Source organism: Rhinopithecus roxellana, chromosome 21 (assembly GCF_007565055.1).
Source record: "Rhinopithecus roxellana isolate Shanxi Qingling chromosome 21, ASM756505v1, whole genome shotgun sequence".
In the NCBI taxonomy this organism is placed as follows: Eukaryota; Metazoa; Chordata; class Mammalia; order Primates; family Cercopithecidae; genus Rhinopithecus; species Rhinopithecus roxellana.
In genome coordinates, this window is record NC_044569.1 from 9097940 (window position 1) to 9113285 (window position 15346).

Consider the following 15346-nt stretch of genomic DNA (forward strand, 5'->3'; position numbering starts at 1 on the left):
AAGGATTCCCTCCCAACCCTCAATCAGATACAGATGTGTCAGTGGGTGGAGTCTCTCAGCCAGCCACAGCTGCTCTAACAAATTAGCTCATGTTTAGTGGCTTAAAACAACACAAATTTGACAGGGCAAGGTGGCTCACACCTGTAATCCCAGCACTTTGGGAAGCCGAGTCAGGAGGATACTTTGAGCCCAGGAGTTCAAAACTAGCCAGGGCAACATGGCACAACTCCAACTCTACTAAAAAAATTTAAAAATTAGCCAGGCATGGTGGCACACACCAGTGGTTCCAGCTACTTGGTAGGCTGAGGTGGGAGGATCACTTGATCCTGGGAGGTTGAGGCTGCAGTGAGCTGTGATCATACCATTGCACTCCAACTTGAGCATGGTAGTGAGACCTTGTCTCAAAAAACAAATAAAATAAAATAAAATAACACAAATTTATTACTTTACAGTTCTGGAGGCCAGGAATTCTAAAATCAGGGTGTCAGCAAGGCTGTGTTCCTTCTGGAAGCTCTAGGAGAGAACCCATTGTCTTGCCTTTCTAGCTTCTAGAGGCCACCTGGAGTCCTTGGTTTGTGGTCCTTCCCTCCATTTCAAGACCTGCAGCTTTAGCGTCTTCAAATCAATACCTCCCTCGTCTTTTTCTCACTTTTTGTCTCAACTCTTCAACCACAGTCACACTCCCTCTGCAATTCGGACCCTCCCATCCCCTCTTTACAATGCCCTGGGATTATGTCCAGCCCACTTGGATAATCCAGGATAATCTCCCTATCTCAAGATACTTGGCTTAAACACATTTCCAAAGGCCCTTTTGCCATATAAGACAACATACTCACAGGTTAGGATACAGAAGTCTTTAGAGGTTGGTGGGGCAGCATTATTCTGCCTACCATGGGGTTATAACAAGGACAATTGTAGTTTGTGAACTTCTGATCTAGAACTCACTTCTCAGGGCTGGTGGATTATACCCTCTCAATTCTAGGCCTTCCTTTGCCCCACCTAATCCACCCCAGAGAACAAGGAATGAAAAGAGGTTGAAGCACAGGTTAAGTGCTCCTATTGGTCTGTATTCCCCACTTCTAAGCTCCACATTGTTGGTTCTGTATGGCAGGAGGGCAGGCCCCAGCCCTAACCTGCAGGAGGTAGGGTGAGGAGTCTAGGAAGGGAAGCTTTCCAGCATGAGGCCCTGCAGCCCAGTAGAGGCCTGAAAATCACTGTCTCCCCTGGGTGATCAGCTGACTGTGGCAGCCTGGGATTTTGGTTTAGAATCCATATGCCCATTCTTATCTGTTTCCACCGGAGTGAGTCAACTGAGTTAGCTGATTTGGTTTTACAGATTTGGAATAAAGTGAGCTACACTTTCTCAGCCCCTCAGCCTGCTCTTGCGGGAGGGAAGACGTGCTGGGGGTAGAAGGCTATATGAGGAGAAGCCTCCTCCTCTCCTATGCTCTCCTCCCTCCGTGCTTTGTTAGGGGAATTACTGCAAAGGGGTCAAAAGAATGAGGAAAGAAAAAGGAATTACTTCCAAAGACCTCTACACTCTTCCTGTTTTAAACAAGAAGAAATATAGGAATTATCAAGGAGGTTTTGGTTTGTTTTGTTTTGAATTCTGAAGTCCCTGTACTTCCCTCTACAGTTAAGGAGTTGTTAATCCACCAGGCAAAGGTAAGGTGCAGGGGCTTGGGGGGCTTCAGGATTCTCAGGTAGAGCCTGGGAAAGGAAGCATGCAGGCCCCTCCATACTGCTCTTTCAGCAAAAGATATTTGCAAACAGTTATCAAGAGCTATTGAGATATTTACAAATGTTCTTGAAAACCTCTAAGGCTTTACAAAATCCAATATTTATACCTGGCTCATTGGTGCCTACCAAATTTGTTCCAAACACTACAGCTTATGTATTTAAAATATTCAGTAATTTTCATTTTAGCCCCCTCTCCCATTACAGAAGCAATATATGCTTGACTAGGGAAAATCCAAAAACTATGGAACTTCATAATGAGAACCCCATGCCATCAAATCCCCTAGCTATTACTCCTAGCAAGAGTTTCAGGTATATCCCTGCTTTCTTTTTTTAGTTACATATCTTAAGATGTGTTTGCAAAAAGAAAAGAAAAATTATCTTAAGCACACTACACTGTAATTTGTTTTTTCCACTTAATATAGGCATACCTTGGAGATATTGTGGGTTCAGTTCCAGACCACTGCAATAAAGCAAATATTGCAATAAAGTGAGTCACATGAATTTTTCTGTGTCCCGGTGCATATAAAAGTTACGTTTACACAAGAATGTATTAAGTGTACAATAGCATTATGTTAAAAATGTACATACCTTAATTAAAATGTACTTTATTGCTAAAAAAAAAAAAAATGCTAAAGATCACCTGAGCCTTCAGAGGATTGTAATTGTTTTGCTGGTGAAGGGTCTTGCTTGGATCTCGATGGCTGCTGACTGATCCAGGTGGTGGTTGCTGAAGGTTGGGGTGGCCGTGGCAATTTCTTAAAATAAAACAACAATGAAGTTTACTGTACTGAACAACTCTTCCTTATATGAAAGATTTCTCTGTAGCAAGCAATGCTATCCTACAGCATTTTACTCAAAAAGAACTTCTTGCAAAATGTTGAGAGCCAGTCCTCTCAAACCCTGCTGCTGTTTTATCACCTAAGTTTATCTGATATTCTAAATCCTTTGTTGTCATTTCAATAATGTCCCAAGCATCTTCACCAGGAGTAGATTCCATTTCAAAAAACTACTTTCTTTGCTCATCCATAAGAAGCAACCTGTTATCCATTTAAGTTTGATCATGAGATTGCGGGCTCCATTTTTTCAGGTTTCACTTATAATTCTTGTCCTTTTGCTATTTCTACCACATCTGTACTGAAGTCTTGAGCCTCTCACAGTCATCCATGAGGGTTGTACTCAACTTCTTCCAAACTCCTGTAAATGTTGATATTTTAACCTCCTCCCATGAGTCACAAACATTTTTAATGGCATCTGGAATGGTGAATCCTTTCCAGGTTTTCATTTTACTTTGTCCAGACCCATCAGAGGAATCACTATGCATGGCAGTGATAGCCTTACTAAATGTATTTCTGAAATAATGACTTGAAAGTTGAAATGACTCCTTGATCCATAGGCTTCAGAATAACTAGCACATTAGCAGGCAGGAAAACATTAATCTCCTTGTACATCTCCATCAGAACTCTTGGATGGCCAAGTGCCTTGTCAATAATCAGTAATATTTTGAAAGTACTCTTTTTTTTTTAGCAGTAGGTCTCCACAATGGGCTTAAAATATTCAGTAAACTATGCTATAAGCAAATGTGTGCTGTCATCCAGGCTTTGTTGTTGTTCCATTCTTAGAGCACAGCAGACTAGATTTAGTCTAATTCTTTTTTTATTATTATTTTAATTTTTTTAGAGATAGGTTCTCTCTCTGTCACCCAGGCTAGAGTGCAGTGGTACACAATCTTGGTTCACTGCAGCCTCTAATTCCTGGTCTCAGGCAATCCTCCCTCCTCAACCTCCTGAGTAGCTCAGACTACGGGAACGCGCCACCATGCCTGGTTAATTTTTTAATTTTTTGCAGAGATATGGTCCTGCTATATTGCTCAGACTGGTCTTGAACTCCTGGCCTCAGGTGATCCTCCTACTTTGGTCTCCCAAAGTGTTAGGATTACAGGTGTGAGCCACTATGCCTGGCCTAAATTCAGCATAATTCTTAAGGACCCTAGAATTTCTGGAATGGTAAATGAGCATTGGCTTCATCTTAAAGTCACCAGCTGCAGTCCCCTAATAAGAGAGTCAGCCTGTCCTTTGACATTCTGAAGCCAGGCATTGACTTCTATTCCTAGCTACTCCTAGATGGCATCTTTTCCCAATAGAAGACTGTTTTGTCTACATTGAAAATCTGTTGTTTAGAGTAGCAGCCTTCATCAATGACCTTAGCTATGTCTTTGGAATAACTCGCTGCAGCTTCTGCATCAGAACTCGCTGTTTTACCTTGCACTTTTATGTTATATTAGGTCCTTAAACCTAATGAAGCAACCTCTGCCAGCATCAAACTTTTCTTCTGTAGCTTCCTCACTTCTCTCAGCCTTCATATAATTAAAGAGAGTTAGGGCTTTGGTCTGGATTTGGCTTTGACTTAAGGGGATGCTGTGGCTGGTTTAATCTTCTATCCACACCACTCAAACTTTTCCATATTAGCAACAAGGTTACTTTGCTTTCCTGTTGGTGTCTTTACAGGAGTAGCACTTTTAATGTCCTTCAAGAACTTTCCTTTGCACTCACAACTGGGCTGTTTGTTGCAAGAGGCCAAGTGTTCAGCCTATCTCAGCTTACAATATTTCTCACTAAGCTTAATCATTTCTAGCTTTTGATTTAAAGTGAGATACTTGTAATTCTTCCTTTTTCTTTAACACTTGCAGGCCATTGTAGGGTTATTAACAGACCTAATTTCAATATTGTTGTGTCTCAGGAAATAGCAAGCCCCGAGGAAAGGGAGAGAGATGGGGAATGCCGGTCAGTGAAGCAATCAGACACACAATATTTTTTTTTTTTTTTTTTTGAGACGGAGTCTCGCTCTGTCGCCCAGGCTGGAGTGCAGTGGCCGGATCTCAGCTCACTGCAAGCTCCGCCTCCCGGGTTCACGCCATTCTCCTGCCTCAGCCTCCCGAGTAGCTGGGACTACAGGCGCCGCCACCTCGCCCGGCTAGTTTTTTATATTTTTTAGTAGAGACGGGGTTTCACCGTATTAGCCAGGATGGTCTCGATCTCCTGACCTTGTGATCCGCCCGTCTCGGCCTCCCAAAGTGCTGGGATTACAGGCTTGAGCCACCGCGCCCGGCCACAATATTTATTAATCAAGTTCACCATCTTATATGAGTGTGTTCATGGTACCTCAAAACAATTATAACATCAAAGATCAATGGTCAAAGGTCATCTTAACAGATAAATAATACTGAAAAATTTGAAATATTGCAGGAATTACCAAAATGTGACCTAAAGACACAAAGTGAGCACAGGCTATTGGAAAAATGGCGCTGATAGGCTTCTTGACACAGGGTTACCACATACCTTCAATCTGTAACAAACATAACATCTGCAAAGTGCAATACAGCAAAGCTCAGTAAAAGAAGGTATGCCTGTAGATATGTAAGACATCTTTCCATACCAGTCTAGGTAGTTCTACACCATTCTTTTGGATATTACACAATTCCACTCCATTGGCCAAGGTGGTCTATTTTCACACTTCACACTTTTCCACTCTTACATTTCTTCACATTCTTCTTTTTGCTTGGGACAAGATTCTTTCTTTTTTCTGGCAACACAAATTCTACTTACTCTTTAAACCCTATTCAAAGATCAAATATCATCTTCCATGAGCCAACACAGTGCCTGGCAGATAGCAAGTGCTCAATCCATGGTTACTGAATGTATCAGTTAAATGAAGGGCCCTCCCAGCTGAAGTCTCCAACAGCCTCTGAGCTGCTAAGCATGTATTTGCACTGGCCTTTCACTACTATTGTACATATGTTTTGTTTTTTCAGCTAATTTGAGATGCTTCCTCAGAGCAGGCATTGTGTCATTCACGTGTCATGTCACTGTGCTCAGGGATTGCTGAGGTACTTAGAGGATCCACAGAGACTAGGACTTGTGGTCTTCCCTGTATCAGCCAAGATGACAGCAGTAATCCAGAGGTGGAGGTAAAAGAATTCATGAAAAGAGAAGACTGCATAGGCAGAGTCAAGAGCTTAATAGGTACTTCAAGAGATTAGGAGAAACAGAAATCAGTGAAGCTGGAATAATTAGGAAGGCTTCCTCGAGACTTATGCTTGAAATGAAGGGGAGATTGAACTTGAAGGCACAGAGGGGAAGGAGACATTGGAGTGGAGGTGAAGGAGGGGTAGTGATGGTAGGATGTTTGGCTAGGAAGAGACCTGAGTTCCCTGCAGCAGGCCACCAGGACAACCGTAGTCCCTGATGGCAGAGCCACATTACTGTGCACAATAGGGATCATTCAAGTGCCCAGTAGACTTAATGCTCATTGTGTGCGCATGATAAAGTTTACATATCATAAAATTTACCATTCTAACCATTTAAAAGTATACAATTCAGTGGCAATTTAGTGGTTTAATTTAATACAGCCACAATGTTAAGCAACCACCATCACTATCAAATTCCAGGATGTGCTTATCACCCCAAAAGGAAACTCAGTACCCGTTGAACAGCACTCCGCATTCATTCCTCCTCCCCTATCCCTTGGCAACCACTAATCTGATCTCTGTCTCTAGGGACTTGCCTATTCTGGACATTTCATGTAAATGGAATCATATAATATGTGGCTTTTTGTGTCTGGCTTCTTAGCACAATATTTTCAAGATTCCTCCCTGTTGTAGCATTTATCAAAATGTCATGCCTTTTAATAGCTGAATAATATTCCAGTGTTTATATATACTACATTTTGTTTGTCCACTTATCAGTTCATGGACATTTGAGTTGTTTCTGCTTCTTGGCAATTGTGAATAGTAGTGTGCTGTGAATGCTCATTTACAAGTTTTTGTTTGAACGCCTATTTGTTGTTTTTTTTTTTAACAGATCAAAGTGTATGTATTTATCATGTTGTACATGATAAATGTTTTGAAGTATATATACATTGTGGAGTAGTTAAATATAGCTAATTAGTGAATGCATTAACTGCCTCACATAGCTATCATTTTTGTGGTGAGAATACTTAATATCCGCCATCTTTGCATTTTTCAAGAATACATTATATCATCATTAACTGTAGTCACACTGGATTTCTTGCCCTTATTCCTCCTACCTAACTGTAATTATATATCCTTTGACCAACATCTTTGACCACTAGATTCTAGTTCTCTACTATTTATTTATTTATTTATTTATTTACTTTGAGACAGTCTTGTTCTGTCACCCAGGCTGGAGTGCAATGGCATGCTCTGAGCTCACTGCAATCTCTGCCTCCTGGGTTCAAGTGATTCTCCTGCCTTAGCCTTCCGAGTAGCTGGGACTATAGGCACCCACCACCACGCCCAGCTAATTTTTGTATTTTTAGTAGAGATGGGGTTTCACCATGTTGGCCAGGCTGGTCTGGAACTCCTGACCTCAGGTAATCCGCCTGCCTCGGCCTCCCAAAGTGCTGGGATTACAGGCGTGAGCCACTGCCCCGGCCGCTCTAGTCTCTACTTTATGAAACCAACTTTTTAGATTCCACCTATGATAAGATCATGTGGGATTTGTCTTTCTGGACCTGGTGTATTTCACTTAACATAAAGTCATCCAGGTTCCTCCAAGTTGTTGCAAATGACAGGATTTAATTCTTTTTTGTGTCTGAATAGTATTCCATTGTGTATATATGTCACATTTTCTTTCTTTTCTTTTCTTTTCTTTCCTTCCTTCCTTCCTTCCTTCCTTCCTTCCTTCCTTCCTTCCTTCCTTCCTTCCTTCCTTCCTTCCTTCTTCTTTCTTTCTTTCTTTCTTTCTTTCTTTCTTTCTTTCTTTCTTTCTTTCTTTTTTAATTGAGACAGCGTCTCACTCTGTCATACAGGCTGGAGTGCAGTGACATAATCATAGCTCACGGTGGCCTTGAACTCCTAGGTTCAAGTGATTCACCTTCCTCAGCCTCCTGAGTAGCAGGGACTACAGGTGCATGCCGCCACGTGCAGCTAATTTTTGAAAATTTTTGGTAGAAACAGGGTCTCGAAGTGTTTCCCAGGCTGGTCTAAAACTCCTGGGCTCATGCAATCCTCCCACCTAGGCCTCCCAAAGTGCTGGGATTGCAGCATGAACCACTGCACCAAGCCTCCTTTTTATTTTTATTTTTATTTTTTTAGAGAGAGGTTCCCACCCAGGCTGGAGTGTAGTGGCTGTTCACAGGCTTGATCATGGCTCACTGTAACCTCAAATTCCACACTAACAGGAGTGAGGCAATATCTCATTGTGGTTTTGATTTGCATTTCTTGAACACCTGTTTTTAGTTTCTTTGCGTATATACCTACGAGTAAGATTACTGAGTCACATGGTAATTCTACATTCAGCTTTTTGAGGAACTGCCGAACTACTTTCCACAGCAGCTGCGCCATTTTCCCATTCCCACTGGCATTGTGTATGGGCTCCAATTTCTCCACATCCTTGCCAACATTTCTTATTTTTATGTTTTTTTGTATTGTAGCCATCCTTGTGGGTGGATGTTTGTATCCTGCCTTATTCCATGAAGGATTGGAGAGGCTTACAAAAACTCATACAATATAGAAAAGGCCAAGAAGAAGGGGGCATAAGGTTAAGATTCTCTTAATAAGATCTTAAAAAGATTGAGGCACAGAGTAGCATGAAAATGACTCACCTAGATGAGTGTAACATATTAGTTCTAAGTATCCTAGCAGTAAAGGCAAAGATAGAAAGCACAACCTATTATGATATGAACAGTGTTTGTGGGATAAAACTAGAAGTATTACTTAATACTGATGTTTGAGAAAAATTTACCCCACGGGTTCCCATGAAAAAATGCATTGAATGATTCAAAATAAGTATATATTTGATCAATAGGTTGAAGATCTATTATATGCCAAGCACTGTGTGTCAGGCACTGTCTATTGCTAGTGTGTAATTCTGGACAAGTAACCTAGCATCTCCATGCCTCAGTGTCCTCATCTGTAAAATGGAGAGAATAATAGTATCTACTTGTTTTGATTGTTTTGAGGATTAAATAAGATAATGTCAAGTGTCTGGCACACAGCAGGCTCTCAAGAAATATCAGCTGCTGCCACGGTAATGATGATGTTGGTCATGATGATAAAGAAGATGCTACCCGAACTTTGGAACTTACATTTCAGTGTGCATTTGGGGAGGAGGGAGACAGATAATAAACAGATAGACAACTAAGTCTATAATTACAAAATAGGATGAGCTCTTTGAAGGAAGTTAACAGCATGCCGAGAGAGAATAACAGGGAGAGCCTCACTTAGATAGAGTGATAAGGAAGGTATCTGTGTGGAGACGACATGGAAGCAAGAGCCAGGGAGAGTTCCAGGCAGAGGGAACAGCGTGGATTAAGTCTCTAAGATGAGAAAGAAGAAATGAGGTTGAAAAGATAGACAGGAGGCGCCAGATCGTGCAGGCTCTGGAAGCCCTGGGAAAGATTCTAAGTGCAACGTGAAACTGCCGAAGGTTTTAAAGCAGGAAGTGGCATGTGTACATTTATGTTCTTAAAAGATTGACCCTGGCCATGATGTGGAAACTAGATTTAAAGTAGGTGAGGGTGGAGCAAGGAGACCAGTGAGGCTGTTGAGATAAGGACGGTTTCAGCTGGAGTGGTGGCTGTGGAGATGGACAGATACGATGTATATTTTGGAGTAGAAATGAGACTAGGCAACAGACCAAAAGCAGGAGGGTGTAAAGGAGAGAAAGAGGATGGTTTGAGGATGACTCCTAGGTTTCTGGGTTGAATTGTTGGTGGTGCCATTGAGAGAATTGGGGAAGAAGGGGGAAAGAGCAGGTTTCAGAGAGGAAATCAAGAGGCTAGGTCATGGCAAGTTTGAGATGTTCATTAGGCATCCACATGGAAGTGTTGATGAGGTTGCCACATATGGGGCTTGGCACTCGGAGGAAAGATTTGGGCTGGTGACTTAAATTTAGGGATGCCTACATCCCTAAATTTTCAGTGACACTGAAAGCACTGGAAATGGGTGAGCTCCCCAAGTGAAAGAGTTATATAAAGAGAGAAGACAAGACGACTAAGCCTTGAGGAAGTCTCACATGTAAAGATTTGGAAGTGGTCAGAGAAGTAGGAGGAAAACAGCTCTTGGTCCCCTACATGGTGTGGATATGCTGTCCTTAGCACCAGGCTTAAAATAGGAAAGCATTCGTGAATAGAGAGGGGGTACAATACAGAGACATTTAGCTTTTGTATGAGGCACCAAAACAATGTGGCTCAGTTTACTCAATTCTCTGCACTTGAGTTGTCCCCTTTCTAAAGGTCAGTTTCTTAGCTCATTGCAAGTTAATTATTTTTTTTTAAAAGCCTAGGTCTACATGGGGGAAAAAAATGAAAAAGGCAATGGAATAAATATAAGCTGGTGCAAAGCAATGGAGACAACTGCTTGGATTCACCTTTTGCTTTTGTCACTAGTGTTATGTGTGGCCCTCTTTCTCCACGCATGGAGCAGACTCTAGGATCCGCAGTTACTGTATGATGAGCCCTTCTGAGTATTTTGCTTGGTAAGTGCACACATGTCATGTCCCTGATTACAGCAATGTGACATTGGACATTTTATCACCAAGAAAAGTGGGCATGATTGTCTGGCTCCTATTCAAATGCTGGCATTTGCCAGCTAACAATAGTTTCAACTGAAATTCATTTAACAGGGAAGAGAAGGAATGGCTTTGATGAGATTCCAAGTACAGTACAAACACCAGGCTGACCTGCAGGTTGGGCCCAGCAGGATCAGAAGCAGCAGGGGAGCCTTGCTGGGCTCCCCACTCTCATCTAAACAACAACATAACAGCAGGACCTTTCACACAGAGTTCCCAACCATGTGAGAACTGTAAGAGCCATGCAGTCTAATCCTACCTCCTCATGGGGCAGCGGAGGAAGGGGAAGCCTGGGAAACTGGGGTTGCCCAGGGATGTGGGGGTATTTTGTAGTCAAAACTCTAAGACAGTAGTGGGGATCAGGCCCTGAGTGTTGACATATTCATGGAGCAACAGCCATGTGTCCAGCACAGGGTAAGGCACTAAAGATACGTCAAACTTAAATAATGAGATTTAGAAAACATTAGTAAGTATATAGTTTATTTGAGCACAAACCTTGAGAACAGCCACCCAGGGAAATGGACTCCAAATGAATGGGATCAGCATTCCAAAGTGGAGAAGTTAAAATTTCACTTATGTAGGCAGAGACAAAGAAGTTTTAGCTGGATTATGATATTTTCCATATGAGACTAGTGCATACATCATAGCTATTTGATTGATTACAGATTGCTAGACTCCAAGGAAGTTTACTTTATTATTTGATGAGGAGGGATAATGGTCTGAGGGGATCTTATCTCTGGTGTCATTTGGTCTTCATATTTATTTATTTATTTATTTATTTATTTTTTGAGACGGAGTCTTGCTCTGTCACCCAGGCTGGAGTGCAGTGGCCAGATCTCAGCTCACTGCAAGCTCCTCCTCTCGGGTTCATGCCATTCTCCTGCCTCAGCCTCCCGAGTAGCTGGGACTACAGGCGCCCGCCACCTCGCCCAGCTAGTTTTTTGGATTTTTTAGTAAAGACGGAGTTTCACTGTGTTAGCCAGGATGGTCTTGATCTCCTGACCTCGTGATCCGCCCTTCTCGGCCTCCCAAAGTGCTAGGATTACAGGCTTGAGCCACCGTGCCCAGCTGGTCTTCATAATTATTTACAGGAAAAAAGGGCGGAAGTTGCAGCTGCATGCCACGTGACTCAGGCTGCATGGCCACATTCCTCTCAAGGCTCAGAATAATCTAAAGTTCCAACAGCTTTAAGTTTGAATTGTTAATTGCACAGATACAAAGAGGAGCAAGACCAAGAAGAGACAGAGAGCTGTAAACAAATAGCCATGAACAAATAACGAATGAAAGAATGTGACCAAGTTTTCCAACAAAGATGTGAACACAGTGCTATGGGAACCAAGAGGCCAGCTGGCTCTTAACTTTGTTTTTAAATCTAAATCAGAGTCAGACTGATAATTGCCATTTTTTTACTACAAATTGAGGATATAGTGTTATAATCAGTGCTTCGGGCTGAGACGGAATGATAGTTAATGCTCTCAAACCTGTAGTGGCCTTGTTTTCTTTATATCTCTAAGCCTGAGTCACTGTATAGATCAGAATAAAAATGTGATGATGGCATATCCCATACTGGGAACCTGACCATTCATGGATAATAGAACCTGGTGCCTGGCACAAAATAGGTGCTTAAGTATTTTAATTAATATCTCTACAAATAGATACATTAACACTGCTCAGACTTGGAAAATAACTTAAGCTCATAAAAAAACAAACATTGGTAATGGAGCTGATGATAAATACATTTGTAGCATTTTAACTTAAGTTAGATATAAATACTGTCTGCCCAGGCAGCATGTAGCCCTCTTTCTTTACCTTTCAAAATCATCTCAGAAAATTTCCTTGTGCATATGTCTCATATTCCAGTTACTATTGCTACATGACAAATTACCCCAAAACTCAGTGGGCTACAACAACAACAACAATCATTTTTCTTCTCTCATGTGTTTTGTGGGTCAGGAATTCCGGAAGGGCTTGGCTCGGTGGTTTTCTTCTCAGCATCTCTCATGCAGGTGCTGGTGGACAGAGGCTGGAGCTGGAAGGGGGAGGGCAGGTGTGCAGTTGCAGCAGCTGGGGATGGGCTGGGCATTGTTCTTGCTTCATGTAGTCTTGGGTCCTCTCAGGGGGTGGCTTGGATCATCTCCTTGGGCTTCCTCCCAATATGGTGGCTTCAGGGCAGTCGTTCTGCTTATATGGCAGCTCAGGACTCACGAGTGTCCCAGAAGAACCAGTTAGGAGCTTTTTTTTTTTTTTTGAGACAGAGTCTCACTCTATCGCCCAGGCTGGAGTGCAGTGGCATGATCTTGGCTCACTGCAACCTCCACTTCCTGGGTTCAAGCCATTCTCCTGCCTCAGCCACCCGAGTACCTGGGATTACAGGCATGCACCACCATGCCTGACTAATTTTTGTATTTTTAGCAGAGGTGGGGTTTCACCGTGTTGCCCAGCTGGTCTTGAACCCCTGACCTCAGGCAGTCTGCTTGCTTCGGCCTCGCAACGTGCTGGGATTACAGGTGTGAACCGCTGCGCCCAGCCTGAGCTGTGTTCCCTTTTATGACCTAACACTGGAAGTCACATAGCACCACTTCTGTTGTCCCAACGCCACCCAGATGAAAAAAGTGTCATTGTAAGAAGAGTATGTGGGATGGAATTTATTGTCATGGCCAACTCTGGAAAATACAATCTATCACATCCCACAAAATCCCAAGATTCTTATAATGGTTCCTTTCTATTTGTTTTTGTTTTCATTAACTCAGCTTAGAGATAACTTGAAACTTGCCTTTGCCGTTGTCTGCTCTGAGTCTCGTCTGCCAGATAGGGTAGCAATAATGAATCAGTGTGTCTCAAAAATGAGGCAGTAGTTCATAGTTTCAAGAGACCTGATTAGATGTTGCTTGAAAAAAGTTAGAAAAATGAGGAATTGAATACATTTCTTTTTTATAGAACTTTTCAGAGCTCTTAATTTACTAATGAACCTTTTATTATAGATCATCTGTGGAACACTTGCAGGACTGGAGTTCCAGCAACACTGGCCACTAATTATTTTTGGATGCTTTGCTGGATTCAACTATAATCTAACAATAAGTTTCTTTATGTATCAGGGTGGAAAGTTTCTGTGTCAGGTATGTGTGTTTATAATTAAAATCAAATATTGTTACATAGGCTTTGCACCTGGTGAGGTAACATTGAGACTAGAAAATCTCTACACTGGAATCCATCTAGAAGACCACTCCATAACTCATCATTAGCGGGACATGTGGTGCAAGCCTGGAGTCCCAGTTACCCAGAGGCTGAGATGGGAATATCGCTTGAGACCAGGAGTTCGAGGCTGTGGTGAGCTATGATTGTACCACTGCACTCCAGCCTGGGTGACAGTGCAAGACCTCACCTCTTAAAAAAAAAAAAAAAAACTCAAAAAACCTCATCATTGAGCACCTATAATGTGCCAGCAACTGTACTCAGTGGTGGAGATTCAAGGGCAAAAAATCAGGGATGAGACTCTTGAGCAGTCACCATCTGATCAGTTAACTGGGAAAGATGAATAAATGCACTTCCCCAAGATTCTTCTCTGATCCACAGATTCAATTACCAATTTATTTGTTCACTGCTCTTAAACTTAAATATTTTTTAGTAGGTAATAAAGATATACCAATGTAAACACTCTTAAAAAGAAAAAATACAAAAAGAAGGAAAAGGAAAATCTATTCAAAATAAAATATTCCAGATATCTGACATTGCTGCATTGCTGTATCTATCATTCATTAACATTCACAAAAAATAAAATGAGTACCTTCCGTGTGTGTGCAGGCATTGTTATAGGCACTGAAGATTTCGCACTAAACCAAAACTTCTGTTCTCGTGGCACCTACCTACTAGCAGATCCAAGCCATGGTAGTTGTTTAAGAGCCTTCAGCTCTTTTCTGCTCTGTTGTCAAAGGCTTCTAAAATTGGGTCCCTCCTCCTTAGTTCTTTCTGACCTCTGACAGGGATCCTGTGCTTGGGTCAGGCTCCAGTCCCAACCACCACTAACAATGAAATCACAAGAAGACACCTAGGCTATTATTCTTAACCTGTTTGCCAGTTTCATTTTGTTAACCCCCTCTGGATTAGGCATTATTGTCTTTGGTCTTGAGTTTTGTCTGCCTCTATGTGGAGAGTGTATTTTTGCTCACTAAATTTTTACTCATTAAACTTTACTGGTGCTATGCTCGCTAACTGATTTCAGATCATTAGAGCTTTTGGATGCTTTCTCTAGGACAAACTCTTCCTTTCCCCATCCTCAGTCTTCCATGCTGTTAATGTACAAAATCAGATGATTTAAACAGAAATCATCTTGAACTCTAGAATGGCCTGGTCCCCTTAGGGGAAAACCATGGCATTGAACACTGCCCCTCAGTAGTGATGGCAAGGCTGTATGGGCAGTTGTTTAACCGTTCGTTATCCCCAGGTGCCCTCACCCACAGCCAGCCTGCTGAAAGGACTATTCCCATTCCAATAATGACAGAGCTAGGAGGGAGGCCGTGACTAACAAAGACGTATAAGATGTTACTGCAAATTCTTTTTTCTATCCATATGAATTATAAACTAACTAAAAACTATTGACAAATATTAGCAATTACATTGAAAGAAGAAGGTGGTTGTCAAAAATAAAAACCATTGTTATGTTTTATAAATGTTATTGAAATCTACGGGAAATACATTAATTTGGTGGGTGTAAAATTGGAAGAGTTTTGAAAAATGTAGGCAGTGGTGTAACCACAAACACAATCATGATATTTCCCTCCCTCCAGAGTTTCCTTTTGTTCCTTCTCCCAATCTCTGTTTCCTGTCAACGAATTATCTGCTTTCTATCACTGTAATATTGCTTGTTCTAGGAAATTATATGAATGGAATTTTCTATTATGTGGTCTTTTGTGTCTGACTTCTTTCACTAATTATACTGACTTTGAGATTTATCCATGTTGTTGCATGTATCAGTAATTCATTCATTTTCATTGCTAAGTGGTATTGTATGAATATCATTT